Source organism: Triticum dicoccoides, chromosome 7B, assembly GCF_002162155.2.
Source record: "Triticum dicoccoides isolate Atlit2015 ecotype Zavitan chromosome 7B, WEW_v2.0, whole genome shotgun sequence".
NCBI classification, from domain to species: Eukaryota; Viridiplantae; Streptophyta; class Magnoliopsida; order Poales; family Poaceae; genus Triticum; species Triticum dicoccoides.
Genome location: NC_041393.1, coordinates 96028438 through 96050762, shown reverse-complemented (window position 1 = coordinate 96050762; position 22325 = coordinate 96028438).

The following is a 22325-nucleotide window of genomic DNA, read 5'->3' as shown; positions in this document are numbered from 1 at the left end:
GCCATTGTTCTCTTTGGGTGTATCCACCATGTATATGTACGTCATACGAGGAGGTGGCTGTCCAGCGCCCTGTAAGCGGTGGTTTTTGTGCCTGCTCCTCTCCGTCATCGTCATCCAAACCGTCGATGTCTTCAAAGCCGTAATCGAGCATGCCGGGTAAGTCTTCGACAGTGGCTATGAAGTGGGTGGTGGGTGGGAAGCGGAATTCTCCGTCATCAGCTTCCAATCCAAACTGCATATAGTTTGGCTGAGAGTCCCCTGATAGGGAGAGGGCTTTTAATCAGTTTAGCACATCGCCTAAAGGTGAGTGCCGGAAGATGTCTGCGGAGCTGAACTCAAGGATCAGCGCACGATCGATGGGCGTGGATGCACACGGTTCGGAACCTATGGCCAGAGACGAATCCGAGGTTCTAGTTACACAGGCCCCGCTCGAGGTTGAATCTGTGTGCAGCTCTAACGCCGCTAAGTCTGCGGATTCCGCAGTGGGGTTGAGCTTCCCGTCCTCGGACGACGCAATCTGCTCCGGATCCAGGGCCATAGCAGTTACAAGCGCTATCTCCTGGGCACGGTCCGATGACAGATTTAGGTCATGTTCATCGTAGTGGCAGGGAGCGGCTGCCATGGGCTCGAATTTGTCGAAGATCAAGTCTCTGCGGATATCGGCAACGTAATTCCGGCTTCCAAACCTGACCTGCTGGCCAGGGGCATAACTGTCGATCTGCTCTAGATGGCCAAGCGAGTTGGCCCGCAGTGCGAAGCCGCTGAATATGAAGATCTGTCCGGGAAGGAAAACCTCCCCCTGGACTGCAGTGTTGTAGATGATTGACGGAGCCATCAAACCTTTTTGGTGACGACGCAGCGGAACTCTCAATGAAAGCACCAATGTCGGTGTCAAAACTGGCGGATCTCGGGTAGGGGTTCCCGAACTGTGCGTCTAAGGTTGATGGTAATAGGAGGTGGGGGACACGATGTTTACCCAGGTTCGGGCCCTCTCTATGGAGGTAATACCCTACTTCCTGCTTGATTGATCTTGATGAATATGAGTATTACAAGAGTTGATCCACCGCGAGATCATAATGGCTAAACCCCTAGAAGTCTAGCCTATATGATTATGATTGCCTCTATGGACTAAGCCCTCTGGTCTATATAGACACCGGCGGGGACTAGGGTTGTACAAAGTCAGTTACAGAGAAAGGAATCTTCATATCCGGGCGTCAAGCTTGCCATTCACGCCAAGGAGAGTCCCATATGGACATGGGAGAGAGTCTTCGGTCTTGTATCTTCACGGCCCAACAGTCCGGCACACACTACATAGTCCGGCCGTCCGAGGACCCGTTAATCCAGAAATCCCTCAGGCACCAAAGAGGGTACACATGTAGTTCTAGAGGTCACACCTGCCTCTAGTGAAGCCGTTGGATAAACCGGAAGGGGCTGGTGATCCGCCCACTGAGCCGCCTGCTCAGCCTCCTGATGCACTCTGTCCTGATCGACCAAGTCATGAGCTCCATCACGCGCCGGATCATGCCCACGTGGCTGGTTACGACGCTGTTCATTGCTTGAAACGGCCGACGAGTCCATGTGTCTGCTATAACTCTGGCTTGGGCGAGGGGTTGAATGAATCCTATCCCGACTGTAAGAATATGCATCCTGCTGCACCAATGCAGTTTGAAGAAGCTCCCTGGCCCTTCGTGTTACAACCGCTGCTGCAGAGTCTCCATCTATTGGGAGAGCCGCCGGTCATGTCACCGCAGCGATCGTGTTATCCAAAGGGTTAGAATAATGACCCGGTGGTGTCGGCACATGCTGAGGCGGAACATTATTCAAAGGAGGTAGCTCCGTCACGTGTGGCTGAACCGGCATTCTGACCCCAGGTGCTGCAACCCGGTTTGTCTGCGGCGGGTTACTGGTCCCTGCTCCAGGTATGCAAAAGAGGTTTCTCGCCTCGTAAACCGGAGGTAGATGAGACTTGTGCCTCCTCCTCATGATTTCATTTGAAGCGTTTTGATCCATCGTAAGCCGGAAAGCCTCTGACTGAATCTGCTGAGCCTGAGCATCTAGGGCAGCCCGCTCTGCGGCTATCCTGACGTCCTCTGCCACCAGGTCTTTCTTGGCTAGTGCTACCTCATCACGTAACTTTGCAATATCTGCATTATGCTGAGCTTGATTCGGCAGGTTGACCTCTATTGTCAACAGATCTGTCAGTTTATCCATTAAAGCAGTCAAAACCTGAGCCAATGGGCGCATAGGACCTCCTGCCACGATCGCCGTTGCCGCTGTAGTTGAAGAATTCTGACCAGGCTATGTACCGGCCATAAAGATCCCAACCTTGTTCGGCGGCTCATAGGGGTCCGAAATACTGTCACCATCGGAACAACCCCCAAGCTTGCCATCTTGCAGTTGATACAATGAAGTAGTCTCGCCTGTGGACAACTCACCATCAGAATAGATGGTCGTCTCACCGCCAGACATAGATCCTTCATTAAATTCCACTCCATGGATGAATCCCATGAAGGCACATTTCACGGCGGGCTGAGCTCGGGCAGGTCTCGCACGCTGATCCGTCTTGATGATGTCGGTGCAGATGTACGGCTCAGGGCTCGGCTTGCCGATCATGCCTATGAAGATGTAGATTCCATCGAAGGGGACCCGGTACCCATACTCAATTGAGCCGGCCTCGGGGCCCCGGCTTGCATCATCGATGTAGAGCTTGCCACGACGACTCTTGGTCATCCAACCCACAGCGTATCCCTTGATCCCTTCGAAGCTGCCCTTTAAGAACTCGAAACCACCGTGCGCCAGCCCCATGGTGGGAGCCAACTGTTGTGGAATAGTCACGACAAATGTCCTAGTGAAAGGACTTAGTCGTGGAGCCATTGCTACTAGGTTAGCTTAAAGGGGTTAAACGGGACAAAGGACACAGGAATTTATACTGGTTTGGCCCCTTGCTGTGAAGGAAAAGGCCTAATCCAGTTTGAGGTGGTATTGCTTATGTCTCGATTACCAGGGAGCAAATACGATTGACCTAGCTTTCATCTCTTCTTTCTTGCCTTGAACCACCGTCGGGTCGTCCCTTTATATACACAGGTTGACACCTAGCGGCTCATGGAGTCCCGGCCGGCTCATAGACAACGTGTCTGGCTCGGTGACTATCTATACATGCCTTACAATACAAGTCTTACATATGTGGAGGTTTACCCCTACGGACCTTAAGTCGCCCTTGGGCCTTGGGCCCTTGCTTGTGAACCACCATCTTCAATATCCCCGTGGGCTTCATATCATGAATCGCCATAGGTATAACCCGGTGCCCTGGGCGGGTCATACCTAATAGTTATATCCCAACAAGATTGTTGAGAGGCTCCTCGAACCAAGGTTCGAAGGAAAAAGAGAATGAAGAGAATGAAAAGCCCAAGTACAACCTTCCACGCACCACGGAGGTCCAGCCGTGTGAATGGCCTTGTGATGCATTCTTGAAGGCTGCTGGGATTTATGAAAACTTCTATTACTTGGCTGAGAATGCAGGCATCACTGACTTTGTCCACAATAAGTGTGATTACCTTGACCTAGCTCCCTGCAAGAGGGAGCTGACGAAGTAAACCGGGTGTTGCACCATCTTCTTCCTTTGCGCCACTTCACCTGTCTGTGCGGGTCCTGTCATGCCGGCGCCAGTCTTGCCGGGACCGAGCCCTATCGGGGAGGGTTCTGGCCCGCCAACCATTGGCTCTGTCGCTGCTGCCGTCTCCTCATCGGCCTCTCTCTGCACCACTGACGGTGTCCTGAACTAGGGGGTACTCAACGCGTAGTCTCCCAATCAGTTGGATTGGGCCGAGGACCCCCATGGCCGTATACTCATGGGCCAGTCCAGACAGCTGCTGCATACAAGGAAGAATCCACAAGACTTGGCGATCAAGACAAGGACTCCTCCCCCATCGGCGTATTCGGCTAGGACTCTTGTTATCCTAGGCCTCTGGTGCATTATATAAACCGGGGCCAGGCTAGTCGATAGACATATACAACAACAATCATACCGTAGGCTAGCTTCTAGGGTTTAGCCTCTTTCATCTCGTGGTAGATCTACTCTTGTACTACCCATATCATCAATATTAATCAAGCAGGAGTAGGGTTTTACCTCCATCGAGAGGGCCCGAACCTGGGTAAACATTGTGTCCCTTGCCTCCTGTTACCATTGATCCTAAGACGCACTGCTTGGGACCCCCTACCCGAGATCCGCCGGTTTTGACACCGACAACCACCAATGCGGCGCTAACCACTTGGTTTTTGCCGCTAGATACAGCAGCAACGGTTCTTGTGGTTTAGGCGCAACCAGCACCGGGGCAGGGGAGAGGTACTTATTCAAGTCTTGCAACGCCGCCTCGGCCTCTGGGGTCCACTCCACTGGGCCCATCTTCTTTAAGATCTTGAAAAAGGGGAGGGCACGCTCCATAGATTTGGAGATGAATTTGCTCACCCACTCCGGCAAGCGCACCTCCATTAGCAAATTCATCAAATACGGCCTATTAACGATGGCCCGTTATGGTCATACGACCCGTATAAGGCCCATTGATGATATGGCCCGTAGAAGGCCCATTGTTTCTATGGCCCGTAGAAGGCCCATTGTTTCTACGGCTCGTAGAAGGCCCATTGTTTCTACGGCCTATAGGAGGCCCACTGTTTCTACGACCTGTAGGAGGCCCAGTGTCACTACAGTAAATATTAGCCCATGGTTATTGTGGCCTAGTTTCAAAAAGAACTGCACTGACTACAAGCAAACAAATAAACAAGACAACAAGGAAATAAATAAGCAAGCAACTTATGCTAGGCTATCATGGCTGTTACACATATTACATCCACTGGGCATCAAAGTTCGCCACCAGTACAAATATAGGGAACAAAGCAGCATATCATATACACTGGTTGTCAAAGTTGGCGACCAGCGCAAATAAACACCGCAGCTAAACAAATCCAGAACTGAAACCACTTAAGAAGATCTCAAGAAACAATATCCTGGGTACCCATAATGCTGGAAAGATGCTTAGCAAGCTTATTAACTTTCTCTTGTTTGGCGCTCAAATCCTCCAGCGCTTGCTGTTGCACCAGAAAATATGCATCTGAATTCTACAGGGACTTCCTCAGTCCTTCAGCTTCCTGCCGCAGCACATCTGATCGATGTCTTTCAACTTGAAGTTGAGACTCAAGAAGACGAACTGATTCAGGCAGCGAGTTCGAAGAGCTTGTGCCAGCAGTAGTGGCCAGTAACTCGAACACTACATCAAGGCAGGACTTTTGGGTTCCCTCACTGTCGTCAAGATAGTTTTTATCAGCTTTCTTGGAGACCAACAGGGATGTCTCACTATCTTGAACCTTATCTGCATTACTTCCTTTACCATTGGATAACGCGGTACTGTTCTCCAATATTTTGTCTGCATTCTAAAAGAGAAACAAGCAGACACATCACATGTTTACCATGTTGTATATGAAACTCATTTTGGTAAATGACTTCAGTAGTAAAGTGGACAGGATAACAGCATGAAACAAACATATATCTATGTGCCATGGTCACTTTATGGTCTATATCATTCTAGTTTTTGTTGCCAAATCAAGATAGAGACACAGTTCAAATAATATTTGTTCAAGACAAAGCAGAATAGACAGAATATAAGTGTGGGTAACTATAGAGCAATAACAACACTTGTAATGTGCATGACATGAGAACATAACTGTTTATTCAATTGAAACTGAAATCAACATAGAGCAGGTTACAACAGCAAACCAGTTAAAGAAAGAGGTTTAAAACATACCTGTTGCGCCATTGGAGTTTCAATTCCATCCTTCAAATTTGAAAATAGTTGGTATGAGTAAATACAGTAATGCAAGAGCAAAGTAGTATCAACCATAGCTACAGAACCTGACCTGAGAACAAATCCTCTTCTCCTTTAAGTGTTGAGTTGGGATTTGGAGTGGTGGTCCTTGTGCTTTGGGCACTGCAGTTCCCTTACTAACCGCTCGTGTTTGGGTGCTCTGTGGTGGAGACAGTGTTGTGTCAACTGGAACTGGGTTACTATCTGCCGGGGTTGGGGTTAAAGGGGGTGTAGCTGGTTCTCTGTCCAACTAGGTAGGGGTACAATCTGCGAGAGTCTGGGTTATGTGTGGTGGATCTGGTTCTTGGGCAAGTACAACCGTGGTTCTATCTGCATCAACTGGTAGCACTATCTTTTCTGAAGACCGTGTTGTTACTCCCTTAGATACTGCCATCACGCTCTCCAATTCAAATGGCTGATAAACAAGAAAAGTAATTGAAAGTATAGACATTGTATGATAGACAGGTGCAATGGATAGTGGGGAATAAAAGAGGGCATGAAATAATTCATATTTATGTTGTCTAACCAAACAGGATAGCATGACACGATTTCACATATATGATGGCTAACTAAATAGGATAGCATGACACAATTTCACATTATGATGGCTAACTAAAAATGATGGAAAGACATATTTCAAAATATGATACTATGTAAACAGGATGACATGACATAACTATATAATGTGTTTATTAAATAGGTTGGCATGCCATAATTCACATACATTCATGGATAGAATGCCATAATTCTAAATATGATGACTGTAAACACTAAACAGGATGAGATGATATAACTATATGATGTCTTTATTAAATGGGTTGCCATGCCATAATTCAGATAGATGATGTGTATGTACTATGTAAACATGATGGCATGATATAATTCAAATATATGATTTATATAGTAAGCAAGTAAGCATATGGCAATCTATATATGATGTAAAAACTAAGTAATGCAAGACAACATGCATGACATGGGTAATATAACCCTGTCAAGTTTGAGCATAGACCTCAGGGGGGAAATAGGACTGGTCATCAGTCTCTGAATCCTCCTCTGAGGAGCTCTCTGTAGCCAGCAAGATGTCTGCTTCAGCAGGTAGCATTGTCTGCTCTGAATACCTTGTTTTCACTCCAGATACTTCCATCACCGCTTCAAATGGCTGATGCACAGGAAGAGTAGTTGAATATACAAACGTTGTCGACAAATGGAACACGTAATACAAAAAAAATGATAGCATGATATAATTCACATACATGATGATTGGCTAAACAGCATGGCATTGCATAATTCACATATATAATGCCTTTGCAACAAGATAGCATTGTATAATTCACATATATAATGTCTTGCAACAAGATGGCAACGCATAATTCACATATATGGTAATTGGACACTGAACAGGTGGCATTCACACAAAGCATGTCTAAACTAATCAAATGGCATAGCAATGCGAGACACCATACACACGATATGAGCAACATAACCCTGCCAAGTTAGAGCATACACCTCGGGGGGGAATAGGACTGGTCATCTGTCTCTGAATCCTCCTCTGAGGAGCTATCCGTAACCAGCGAGATATGCGCTTCGTCAGATAGCATAATCTGCTCAGAAGACCTTGTTTTCACTCCAGAATTTGCCATCACCGTGTCAAATGGCTGATGCACACGAGGAGTAGTTGAATGTACTAACATTGTGGACGAATGTAATATGTAACAAAAAAAAGATGGCCTGATATAATTTACATATAAGATGACTGGCTAAGCAAGATGGCATTACAAAATTCACATATATGATGCCTGGCTAAACAAGGTGGCGTTGCATAATTCACATAAACGATGAATAAACTAAACAGATGGCATTCGCACAAAGGATGTCTAAACTAAGCAGATGACATATTCGATGTATAAAGTAAGCAATGCAAGACACCATATGCATGATATAACCAACATCAGCATGCCAAGTTAGAGCGAAGACCTCAGGGGGTAAATAGGAGTTATCTTCTCCTTCTGAATCCCCTTCAGAACAGATATCTTCCTCTCAATTACAATCCGAAATGCGTGGAGGGGGATGCCATTGCGCCTACCATGGAGCGACGTCTGCATGAAATTATATTGCCACGCAAGGCTCGTCTGTTTTGCTCTACATGTTCAGTTCCATTGTTTACAATAACTGTCATGCATAGGAATAAAACATAGTGAGATTATGTAAGGAGTGCATGCAGAAATCCAGAGTGATGGTAGCAACCTGTGGATAGACCCAAAAACAATAATAGCAGGCAAATAATGGCTTCAGTTAATAAATACAGATAATGGCTTCTTTATTGTTTGTTTCCCACCCAACATGAAACTCATAGTAGACATCGGAGATTAACCAGATAGTAGATATATACTATTGATAGCGGCCCCGATATGTACCCCACAACCATTTAAAAACTCGAGTTTGACCATTAGTTTGGAGCTGACTCAGAGTCTAATCGGTGAACAGGACGATAAAGTAGCATGTAATATTAAGCGATGCATAACGTAAGCAGACACGAAAGAGTGCGACCTCTCTTGCTGACCCGTGTAGTCCTCGAGGTCATCTGCTTGGTTGATGATGGTAATGCAGTTTTCATGGCTGCCAGTGGCGGGGAAGAAGATCTGAGGCGGCAAAAGACAGTCTGGAGGTCAGATCCCTGCTCTACTAGACCCTTCTGTCGTTGGAGCAGCTGAGCTAGGGTGGAGGACGACGCAGCAGGACCGGGACAAACCACGCAAGGTTTTCTTTGACAACTATCTATAAGAGAAGTAATTCTATAAGGGCGCATTTGAATTGGAGGATTCCAACAATGCAGGGATAGGAAATAGACAGGAATAGGATAGGAATGCACGTGCAAAACAGAGAATTTAAAAACACAGGATTTCTGCCAATCTGGGTGTTTGATTCACAACAATTGGAAGATCACAGGATGCAAAGAAGCATGGTGAGATTAAGTCAAACCAAAAGAAAATGTACGGTTATAATGCTATTATGCTACTATCTCTTAGTCTTGTGCTTCATGAATAGGAATTTGAAAAGGAGGACAAGTGAAAATTAAAATTCCTACGTTTTTTCTTTCAAGGAGACACTAAAGGAACAAATCCGTGTGCTCAGTGGACAATATATATAACATGTAGAGTAAAAAAGAGATGCAACAAGTGTACAACCTCTTTGGCGAAGCCATGTTGATCTCATCGTGATTGGGTTGGCCGGTGAGGATGCTCCGGCTGACTTTGCTGTCGGAGGAGGGAAGAAGATCTTAGGCATCTGGAGATGGAGCCCGAGGTACTGCTCCGCTGTGATGGAGGGTTTTGTTGTTGGAGCAACTCCGGTGAGTTGTACGACGCCGAGGCTGAAGCAGGACAAGAGAGACAACGAACAACGTTAACCTGAGTGGAATTCTAATAGCATCTCGAATACATGACGTAAAATACATAGCCATAAAGTGCTAGATGTAAAATACATCAACCGCTCATATCTGGACTTAACTGTCGAAACTGAACTTAACTGTCGAAACTGAACCTAACTTTCCAAACTGAATTTTGCTGTCGAAACTGAATTTTGCTGTCGAAACTGAACGCACTAGCAAGGTGAGGCTACACGTCGGTCGACTGACTTTTTCATCTCTGGTCAGTCGATTTTGCAGCCGTTGGATACGAAATCAAGGGCATGCGGTTCATCTTCAACCTCCAACCCCCTGAGCCGCCAGCCACCACCGGCCAAACAGCAGCCCCCCGCCGCCCGCGGCCGGCGGTGCACCGCCCCGCCCGCCCCGAAAACACTCCCCACCGCTGGTCCGCCACCGCCCCGGCCATCCCTCTAGGCCCCCCCGTGTCGAGTTTTTTCTCCGGCGATCCCCACGCCACCGTCCCGCCAATGCCCCGCCACCGCCGGCGACCACCGCCCCCATCCTGAACCCTAAGATAGATAGTGGGGTACCTCTCCGGTGAGCCCCCCTCCCTACTGCGGCTAGTTCTTCCTTCACCCCGGCGAGCCCACCCCTTGGAAATCGACTGACCCAAAAGTCGATTCAGTCGACTGAAGTGCAGCCAAATTGGAGCAGCATCGCAAGAAAGAGCAAGAGCGAGAGCAGCAGCGCGGGCAAGAGCAATAGCAAGAGCAGACCAGGCAGGGGACCAAGAGCAAGAGCAAAGCAGCAGCGCGAGCGAGAGCTAAAGCAGCAGCAGCTCCTACTGATGTGGACGTCGCCGCCGAGGGAGTGACGCCGTGGAGGAAGTGGCCAGTGACGCCGCCGTGGATGGAGCCGCACCGTGTCGGCTCGAGACCGAGTGCCGGCAGCACCATGAGATCGAATCAAGAAGAAAATGCGGCGATTAGTGTACAACCTCTTTGGTGGCGCCGATTAGGCCGCAGCTTCATCCGAGGAAACGATGACGATGATGCTCTTCCGGTGGTGCAGGTGAAGACGGCGGTGTGGGAATGGAGGAGACATGAAAGACAAGGGGAACGTCAGGGCAGCTCCTTGGAGGTGGAGGACGGGGTGGCTGAACCAGCGGGACGATGAGATCGACGACGGATCCTCATTCGGTACGGTGGATGAGGGACGTCGAGGTGTTATTGTGGACGATGTCGTCAGGGAAGAAGCTCCGGCTGGGTGGCGGACAGAGCAGGGTGTGGGGTTTCGTCGCGGGTTTTCGCGGCCTCGGTGTATGAATGGGTTGGCGGATGGGATGGCAGTGGGGAGCCATGGCTTAGAGACGCGCTTGTCCGAAATGTGGGGTAAGTTACGAAAGTACCCCCCACCGATTTGAGGCGGTTCTTTCGGTTCAGGGGTACCACGGGTATTTCGCGTGTCGGGATTTCATAGGAGGTGGGAGTTTTCGCGCGTGTTGTAATTTCGGAATAGCAAGGCGCGGGTTGAGATGGAGGGAGTTGTCGAAGCACAACGAGACAAAGATATATCTTAAATATTTCGGGCTAACAAGGCGCGGTTGAAATTTCCGGACAAGCCTAACGTGTACTGTACCAAATCAATGCGCACTACAAATGTCATTCAAAACTTTGAATTCATGTTATGTTCAATTAAAATATTTCGCTACATGTATAATGCATGCAACCTACTACTTAAATGAACGTTTTAGTGCATTCCAAACGTATATACTACCGCTTCAATATGAACTAAATTTGAATAAGATCTACAGTAATTATTGTTGTGAAGTCAAAGCATTTGAATTCGTTTCTCTGTTTTAATAAGATCTACAGTCATCATTATTGTCAAGTTAAACCACCGTTTGTGTATTATCTTCACAGCACACCACATGATCAGTATCGAGTTACATATGAACTATGTGTACTATATGAACTCGAACTAGATTTTTTGAGTCCACTTTATTTTGATTTCAAATCACATTACATTTCTATCTCTAGCTAGATCTTCATAATCTAAACCATGTCTCATATGTATAATGTGTTTATCACATTATGTATGGTGCCCCGCCCCCTACGCCTACAAGTATTTAGATGTGAGTTGCAAACACCACACATTACCACAAATTCAAATAAAATGTGAGAATGTTTGATATATAGTATTGTTTAGATTGCTCGATATTTAGTTGTAAGCTGCAAACGCCACACGTTATCACAAATTCAAATGAAATGTGAGATTGTTTGATGTATAGTATGGTTTAGATTGTTCGGCATTTAGCTGTGAGTTGCAAACGCCATGCATTATCACATTATGGTATAACATGTGCACAGCACGTGTATCACCGCTATATTCATGCATGCAATGTTTAAAACACTATGATCTCCTATTCAAATATATGAATCCGCTTTCATATCAAATTATGATCTTTGTTAGTCTCTTACACCCACACAGTCCTCTAACCTTTGTAGCTACCACTAACTTTCTCTCGTGCATGCACACGCCCTCCTCGCCCTCCCCCTCCCTCGGCATTCTATCCACCGAGCACATTCATTTTTTCCTTTAGGTCGTTCTCCCAGAGTCTCCACAACTCCTTTCCGACACACACCGATTGATAAACCTCTCCAGCGATGCCTGCCTACAGCATACACACACAGCTTCAATCTCCTCCTTTATGTGTCCTTGCCTCGTGTCTCTCATATGGTCAGACACACGTGTAAACTCTCACCCCTCTTTTAATCAATCTCACAACCTCACACTCCTCCCCCTATCCAGCTAGTAGTTGGGCCTCTCGCACCACCTCCTAGCTCCATTCTCTCTGTCTATCCGTCTCGCTGGGCCTTATTTGCCTCTAACAAATGGATGTACACCGACCGATCTCTCGCTATATATATAGCCAGCTAGGTCCTTATAACTTGTTTTTACCCACACATCGATCGATCTACCTCATTAGTTGTGTCTCTCCCTTCCTCCGACAAACAACAATTGATCTACCGATCTAGTTAGGTTTGCTTACCAAACACATCGTTCCCCTTCATCATCCATGGATGCGTCCCGACAGATCTATCACGCACAGGCACACACAGAAACACATCCCCACTCTTATTGATAACATTGCAGTTCCACCCTTAGTTTGTCTAGTAGGCCTCTCCCAACATCTCCGAGAAGCAACTCCATCACCCATCCAGCACTCTACCCCTCTCCCTCCCTCTCTCTCTCCTCTCTCTCTCTTTCCCATCATATTTCCCGTCCTTTAGTTATGTATGGATGTCGATCGATCTCCCTCATGACATAGCTGGGTCTCTCCTTCTCAACACATATATGAGTTGTTCTACCTCTATAGTTAGGCCTCTGCCTACCCCTCCCCCCACCCCCTCCCCCACCCCCATACACATCGATACATCAAGCGCTCTAGTCATGTCTCCCTGCCACACACAAACTTGACATGTGCCCTCTAATGTTCCGGTAGGCCAGTTGCCCTATATCTTTGACTTGCACACACACACACACACACACGCAATTTCGATGGCTCTCTTCATCGATCTCGCACCAACCCGTACTTGATCTTCTCTTCGACTCTATCGATAGCTATGACCCCTCCCTCTCTTCTTGTGGATTGCCCGACCCTCTATGTATGATATGGATAGGCCTCCATTTCACACACATTGCATGCAAAATTTTGTTTGAGATGTCATCGACACATATTCCCACAAATAATTCATGAAATCAACCCCCACCCCACCCCCACCCCCACCACAAAACAAAAAACACTCACGGATGCGGTTTGTATCTCTCACACACACCCACGTAGGTGGGGGACGTGCACAAAGAGAAGAGGTGCATGCACGGCGCACGTACTCCCGTCTCTTTCCCAACCACACCCGTGCGGGTACACGGTGGAGCACATTTCTGTACGAAAAAGGCAGCCCACGTGGTAATTTGGCATGTGTACTGGTTGTCCACTTGGTGGAGGGAGGATGTCTACCACGGGTGAACAAACAAATTGCGACTTGACGCATTATGTTAAATTAAAAAAAGAGGCAAACCATGTGGGGCCTACCTTAGAGGCAAGGCTCTATACACTGGAGTACTTTTGATGTGTCCTGTCAACCCGCAGAACAAGGAGAAGCTTGCTTAGTAGGCCGTCTCCCCCGCCCACGGGCGCGGTGGCTCGCAGGATCAGGTGAAGCTTGCTCCTCCCTCGCCCATGCGCGCGGTGGCTCGCAAGACGAGGAGAAAAATTTACTACTCCCTCCGTTTACTCCTCGTCCCTACTACCTTGGTTATAGAGATTATATCATATTGTTTGGAATATATATGTCCTTAGTAGATTTCAATATGAACTACTAGTACATACTCCAAACACTGATGTATATAGACGTGTTTTAGAGTGTACATTCACTCATTTTGCTCTGTATGTAGTAGCACTCTCCCTCGCCCCTCGACCCTCGCCCACGTGGTGGACGTGCAGCAATTCATTCGGTCTCATGTAGCCAGAACGATATATACTGCACTACCATTATTGCTCGACTTCCCGAAGAGGCGAAGAGCCAAGCGCAAGGTTAATATTTTGGAGATGCCAAGCGCAAGGTTATAGGAGAACGAGTAGTAGGTGCCGCGTCTTTTATAAATAAATTTTTTTTCTTCAGTGGCACGTATGCAATATGATAGGTTCATATGGAGAGAAAAGGAAACCGCTCCACTATATACATAGTTAGGACGGGCCAGCCTACATGGTTGCTTGCTGGGGTTGCTCTCTTCACACTCTCTCGCACAAAACGACTATGGCCACATCTCTAACATCCCGGTGGATCACATCCGCTTGGGGAAGGGGTGGATGCTTAGTGTAGATGCGGTGTCCGTCGCCGACAGTGAAAACCCACTGTCGGCACGTCCCGATCAGGGGTCCCCGCCATTCTCTCTCACAAAGCCGGTGAGGTTGCCTTCGTCCCTTGCTCACTGCCGCGACGTGGGCAGTTGCCGCCTCCCGCCGCCCTCCTCAAGGTCGAGCTACGTCCCTCAGGTACAACTCCCTTTACAGCCGGCTTGCACCACTGCTCCAGCTGCCCACATCACTCCCTGTGGATATTTCTCTACTTCTTTGCCCCGCACATACCTGATACCTCTACTGGCTTCTACATACTGTATTTGTGATGAGTTTATGTCTCATCAACTAGTCCTAGTAATCTTATTCTAATCACGCTTCTTCAATTTCTTTGCCACAGGGATGCTCATCTCGATTTTGGTGAAACTGCACAAAATGATCCGATGGTCAAAAGGTTGCAAACTTCATTTATTAGGAAGCTCAAACGTTGCCAGCAAATTGAAGTCTGGTCAGGGTTCACGGTTCAAGGGCTAGGGACTGCATGGATCATTTTTTCTTTAGCTGCCTCTGTTCCAAAATAAGTGTCCACTTTAGTAGTAGTACAACTTTGTACTAAAGTTTTCACAAATTTGAGACACTTATTTTGGAACGAAGGGAGTACATATTTGCTATGATCTGTCAATCATTGAGATGCAATAGCATGCATGTTAGTCTCCGTTGTATTTGATGAAATGTTGCAACGGGCAACCTTGGACGCAAGATACATGTACCAGGAGCCGGAAGCTTCATAGCATTGTACAAATTTATCTCGCTGATAAATTACAGTACGTACTAGTACTATACTAGTACTTCCTCCGTTCCTAAATATAAGTCTTTGTAGAGATTTCACCATTAACCACATGCGGATGTATATAGATGCATTTTAAGTGTAGATTCATTCATTTTGTTCCGTATGTAGTTCACCTCACTACTAGAAAAACCCCTACTAATGGCGCACCTAATATGGCCATTAATGGCGCATCTGTGGTGCGCCATTAACAGCACGCCATTAGTAATTTTTACTAATGGCGCACCACCTGGTGCGCCATTAGTATCTGGTATACTAATGGCGCACCTCGGGTGCGCCATTAGTATAGGCCAGGTGCGCCATTAGTATGCCTCCCAGGGGCCATGTATACCCAGGTGCTTTGGCATACTAATGGCGCACCACCTCCGGATGCGCCATTAGTAACCGCGGCATACTAATGGCGCACTGCCCAGTGATGCGCCATTAGTATGCACTGTCATACTAATGGCGCACTGTCATGTGATGCGCCATTAGTATGAATATTAGGTTTTTTTATTTTTTTTATTTTCTGTTTTTTGCACAGGTTACAAAATGTATAATTTGACAAAATATAGACAGCACACATCAACAACAGATTCATCAAATACAATAGAAGATTAGTCTTTGAATACAATTCATCATATTAGTCTCCGAATACAATTCATCATATTAGTCTCCGAATTGAAAAGACCGAACAAAGATAGAACATTATATTACAAGTCTTGAGACCGCGAGTAGCGAGTCTGTCTTCACATTACAAGTCGATATCGATCATCTAAACTACCATCACATAGAAGAGAGCTGCGGTCATCACGATGAGCATCATCACGATGAAACTCGTCTTCATCCGGTTCCTCCAACGCTCCCTCCCCTCTCCCACTAGATAGCGGGCGTATCTAGATTCGGCCTCGGCCCTAGTGGTGTACCCTTTGTAACTGTTACCGCTGAATCGGTGAACCTGTCTCCGACACTCCTCCTAGTCATCGTAGACTCCGGGAACCTTACCCTTGTACACGACATACGTCGGCATCGCTATGCACTAGCCAAACGAAACGTTAGTACCAATTCACAGACAATACATAAGCAATATATAAGTATGCAACAGAACGATCGGAAGAGAAAAGCAAGACATTAATAGCATCGATTACATCTAAGTTGAACGACTCTCGAAACCAAAGAGACATACTACAAGTTCATTAAAGTTTAATTACAACATGAGCCAATCGATGTTTCAGAACTAGACAACTCGACTCAAGGGAACGGAGCGTGGATGAAGCCGCCGTCTATCGTGGGAGTCATGAAAGAACGGGCGTTGTCATCCTGCATTTGTAGCATTGTGTCGATGTCACTGTTGGACGGTTGATTTCTGAGGTAGAACTGCCCCGAGGTACGAAGGACATCTTGATGGATGATTTCCGCAAACTCCGACTGGATGCGAAAGAATTCTTGTCGGAGGTCCGCGTCCTGGATTGCCAACACGCTCGCGGCCCAACCTTTGAGTTTACTCGGTAGCAGAAGTTGATGATGGTCCCGTACGATCGCCCGCATGTGATGGATGGCGTAGTAGGCACCCTTCTGACGGCAGGCGGCTGCTTGACGCAGCAGAACGTCGTATTGTGGGAGAACACGTGCTTGCCGTACTTATGAATAGGCCTGGTGAAGGTGCCTCCAGATTGGGCGTAGCCGGGGAGAACATCATCAAGAACCTTCTTGACATTTGTGTAGTCTACGTTCGACTGACGGTCCGGGTCGAAATACGTGGCCATGGAATATTTGGGGCTTAGGAGGATGAGCGTGCAACGTGTGTCACCGCAGAAAACACGGAATGTTAAAAGAAAAACGATCGAAATGTAAGAATTCATATGTTACGGGCCGGTTGAGGGGAGGACTTACTCGGGAAAGTAAGGCACGAGGAAGTTATCCTTATCTTGGTTTGCCAGAATGACGCCTTCGAGGTAAGAACTCGCGACTTGCCAGTCCCCAGCGCTGCCCAAGATCTTGGCACGCATGTAGAAGGGGTCGACTATCACGATGTCCGGGGTCTTGTCGCGAATGATCCGCATCTCCATACTCAGCGAAAATAGCCGAACGAAGGTGTAGTGCAGCGGATGAAGGTTCAACATAGCGTGGATGTCATCAAAACGCAGGACGATCGTACGCCCGATGGAGTTATCCACAAAGCCCTTGCCCTCTGGCACCTTGGCCGCGAAAACCGGGTATGCCACATCCTTCTCTCTGAGACGCCGCTTCTCCAAAGCAAGAACACTGTCATGCAGACTCCGCATAGCACCGGTTGCAACATTGAGCATATTTGTCGGTAGCATCGCCCTACCCGCCACATGCACCCTCCTCGAGATATCCTGCGGTGAAGGTGGCCCGTCCTGAGCACGGATCATACTCGGTGCCGGCTGGCTCGCACCCTTCTTAGTCTTTCTTTTCCGTGCCTTCTTCTTCTCCTGTAATGGGACCGAGTTCTGCTCACAGACCGACTTCTTGAGTGTGTTGGGGCTCATAATATTTCGCACCTCGCCTATCTGAGGCTCGGTGAAGTCGGCAGCTGGAGGCGTCTCCTGAGAGCTGAACGCCAGACGGCGCCTGTTGCAACTTGGCTTCTCCGCGGTACGAGCTAGATCGCACACGTCTTTTGTTGGGTTTGGTTCTTGAGAAGGAGGCCCCATGAAGTCGCCATCGTACCCATGCTCGCCAAAGTACTGATCGACATTGCCAAATGTATCATCGTCATCGTCATCGTCGTTCTGATCCTGTGCCATATGCATGTTTGGATCTAGTGGCATAGGGATGTCCGGCACCGTTACGGCGGTCTTGCCATGGGGCCGACTTGGCGCTGGCACGACTGGCGGTGTTGTCTTTGGGGTGGTGTCCCCCGCCCCCAAACGAATCTGGCTCTTCGACCAAAGCAGGGGCCAACTCAGGCAGGCGCTGAGGGTCATCATGTCTTCATCGTCGGCCCCGACGGGTCGAATCGGAGGTAACAAGTCGTCGCAGCCTGGCAGCACCCGAACCAGTTGAACCCTAAACAAGTTGGGTGGCATCTGGGTACCGTGGAACAAGGGGTTGCCCGGTTGAACGATTTTGCCCTTGGCGACATCGACCAACTCGTTGTTCACAAAGTGGAGGAGAGTGCACGGAACATCGGCGGCGCCCTGCGAAAACATGTAGGGCGTCAGGGATGCCCAGTCAAAGGCAAGGAGATGAAGTCCTCGGCCGAGAGAGGCTTAATTAGTTACCGTGATGATGGCGTCGAGCTCGGCTAATGTCGAGGCACCGCCAACGGCGGGCGTGCAGTTGACGGAGGGGCTGCTTGCTGAAGAGGTGCCGGCCGGCGTACACCCGGGTGCATTAAGCTCCCGTGCCGGCGTCGGAGACACCAATGACGCCTCCGCCGGAGGCACCAATGGCCCCGCCATCGCATTATGCGAGTTGCTGGCCGTGAAGCTAGGAATCGGGGGCGGCCCTTGTTGGCCGCCCACAATCCACGCACTCAACCCCGAGATCAAGGTAGGCACAAGGGCGGTGATCGTCGCTCCGATTCGTTGTTCCACTTGCTCTTGGACAATCTCCGGAATCTGCGCCACCTGTGCCTTGAGTTCTTGAACCTCTCGCGCCTGGCTTTCCGAGTTGGTCTTTTTCTCCTTCCGCACACCAGCGGTATAGTATGACCCCCATTTTGTCGACAAGCCTTTGCCGGCCACACGACCAGCTGACGTCGGCTTACTGAGCTTATCCTTGTTCTTCATTACATTCAACCCCCTATTTAGAGTGGTGTCCCAAGGGTTGCTCTTAGTCGACTCCGCGCTACTGCTTTCAGTCGCCTGCGGAAGGAATGTGAACCATTTAGAAATTTGGCTTCATTAATTAGAATGCAACCATATGGAGCTAATTACGCGGGGGTGTATTCCTTACCAGAACAAGCTCAAGCGCCCTGGTCTTCGGATCCATGGTAAGCTCCTTTGTTATCGGGTCCTCCTTGTACCGGGCCCTGACATAGTTCCTAGTCTGCTTGTTACCGCTGTATTTCTCGAAGCGGGGCGGTAGGCCTTGCTCGGCATGGTCCGCGTCCTCCTTGTCCCATATAGGCTCCGCCACTCTGTAACCGCCGGGACCGAGTGTGTGTTCCCCTATGTTCAGCTCCCGCATTTGTTTCCCCCACTCACTTGATTGGGAGCTTGCGGTGCTCGAGCAATTGATCTTGAAGTCATTGTAGTCATCTTCGGTGATCGAAGGATTTTTCTCCTTGATCTTTTGATAACTCTCACCTTTCTCGATCATTCTCTTCACATTGCTTTTCCAAGTAGACAGGGCCTTGCTCATCTTCGTGAGGGCAGCATTGTTCACTTTATTCCCTTTGAGGCTTGTGTTTTCAAATTCAGCGAGGAACTTGTATCGTTCGTGCAACTTCGTGAAGAGGAGGTTGCACAAATTCCCTCGGTCAGGATGCCTCAGGTTCTCGGTGTTGATCGAGACGGTGCTCCGGACAATGCACCCGAGCTGAAGCGAGTACCCCTTGACTATTCGTTCGGACGCCGTTGGATTCCCGTTGGAGTCCACTTCAGTAACTTCCTCCTTGAGGGTGCGGAGCACGATCGGGCGCCGGTCCTTCCGTTGCCTCTTCGGTTGGCTGCCATCTGTGCGTGCGCCGCCATCATCAGTGGTGGCATCCTCGGCGGCACCATCAGTGGTGGCATCAGTGTGGTCATCCTCGGCGGCACCATCTGTGGTCTCAGGATCGGTGGGGAAGGCGGCGGCCTCATACAAGTGAGGTTGTTCCTCCAGCTCCTGGGACAGCTCCCAGAATGCCTTGCCGCCCGAACCCCCGGCCTCATCGTTGTGGGCCATGTTTCTCTCTAAATAGAAACAAAGTTTGGTCAAAAAGTTGGTTATTGTCAAGGAACAAGATCTCTAAGTTGACCAAATAACCTAATTCTCAGGGTAACCTAGTTCTTGAGGGGTGTGTCTAGAAAGTTGGTTGCTGCAAAGATACAACGTTGTGAGTTTGGTCAAATTGCCTATGATGTTTGTGATATTGCCTTGGATCTTGAAGGCACTGTTGCATGATGCAGTGGTACAGCCAGCATGGGACCTCATCTTTGCAGGCTAATTTTCTAGATTGTAACACTGGGATTTGTGCACAAGCTAAGCTAGCTAAGACAGTAGCTTCCTTGCAACCCACAAAAGACAAAGGAAAAGGGGTGAAAAGGGGGAGATGGTTAGCTTTGATGAGCAGGCAACATCTTCCTAACCCCCTTCTTCTTGTCTCCTCTCACTATCTCTCTCACACACATGGCAAGCAAGGGTGTCTGAGTGTGTGAAAAAAATACTAAACTAATCCAACCACTAAAGCAAATTAATTTTTATTTCGGTTGAGAATCGGGCACCTTCTAGGTCAAGAAAATTGGGCATGACCTTTGCTAATTTTATTGACCTTGGAGTGCCCCATTTCTCAACCGAAACGGAAATTAATCAATGTTTCAGGAGAAAGGGGTCATTTTAGAAGATCACAAGTAGCAGCAGCATCACTTGACAAAATCACAACTAGCAGCAGCAACTCGCAGATAGCAGCAGCAGCATCACTTGACAAGTAGTACAGCAGCAACAGCAGCAGCATGCATGCACTTGGTGCACAGAGTCCCATTTTCAATTTAGTTTCAGTAAAAATGCCACTAGCAAATACAGAGCAAAAATCCACTAGAAGTACACTGTAAACCCACTAACATTTATAGTGTAAATTCCACTAACAATTACAGAATGACAAAACAATATATTTATACTACAACATATATAAAGAAACCTCCGAGTATGGAGATCTTGTAATCAGAAGTAAACACAAGCAAGCTTCAATCCAGATAAAGGCAGTGGAGGCAAAGGCACTAAATCAAAATAGACACCTTAATTGTTTGTGTCCTACATATGTACACCGAAATAAGAATATTACTTTATACTGCAGCCATCACTGTAGCCTGAGCCTCACCCGTTAACTATTGATTCCTCAAAAAACCAACCTCTTATCTATACTTACTAGTACTTTATACTGCCAAGCAAAACCCAAACCCAATGGACAAGTAGCAGCAGGACAATGATAAAGTTATCTTGTCCTGGCCATGGGGAAGCACCAAAACCCAATGGAGCCATTTTTTTTGTTTTATGAGTTATATAAAAAATTAAATAGTTCCGTGGTTCAGGCATAATTGCCCTCATGTAGGATGGACGGGTGGCCAGGCAGGCTTGTTTAGTTTCGTCACTCAGTGTAGCTAGTTGTCTATACTATCGACCAATAACCAGTTGACTTGATGATCATCGTGTTCATTTTTCTCCTTCACTTTCCTTCTGGTGGAAGCAAGGCATCACTGGTTCATTGTGCATGTATGCATCACTGGTGGAAGCAACCTACACAAAACATATATCACCAACAAGACGGAAAGCGTCTTATCAGACCACATATCATCTCATCTGATTGCAATCTACCTTCCCGTCTTTTGTATCCCCTCACCCTTTCCAAGAGAGACACAACTAATTCTCCAGTGAAAAACAATCAAAGGCAGACACAAATAATAACGCATTCTTCATACTAAAAACCTGTGAACCAAGAGCAACGATACAGTAAACTAAGCTAACATCACACCCGCTGAAAAATTAAAAATGCACAGCCCATCGTGTTAGCCAGAGTTAATCATATAACAATATGCTTCTCTAAATTATAGGAATCTGAGCAAAGCCACGGCAAGTAAAAAAATCATGCTACAAGACAGATCAGACAACCGCAGTACAAATCATCTACACCCTGATATCCCCATCCTTCCAGGAGACTAACTAATCTCCAGTGTAAAACAAGACAGCCATACAATGTTCATACTAAAACCTCTGGTTACATGAAAAAGTGTTCCAGTGAACCAAGAGGAACAACTATGATGTGAGTGAATTAATCTAGGATGACACCACTTGAGAACTAAAAATACATAGCCCATCGTGTCGGCTAAAGTCAACCGTGGGATAATAAGCTGCGCTAAAATTCATGCTACAAGACAGATCGGACAACCTACTGAAACAATATCAACAACAGGAAGCAAAGCATCCAGATTATCATGCTCATATGGAGATGTGCATCAAATGTCAACCGAGGCAACCTACTGAAACAATATCAACAACAGGAAACAACAGGAAGCAAAGTCAACCGAGGCAATGAATGAAATGTGCATCAAACTGGTCCTGGCGGAAGCTGAGTGCAAATTATCATGCTCATATGGAGATGGGATGGGAGGAGGGAAGGGGATAGGGGTCGGGGCGGTAGCTTACCTTGGAGGAGCGGGCCGGGGTGGAGGAGGCGGCGTCCGGTGGTGTGGACGGGGCGGCGTCCGGGCGGCGGGACGGTGGTGTGGACGGGGCGGCGTCCGGGCGGCG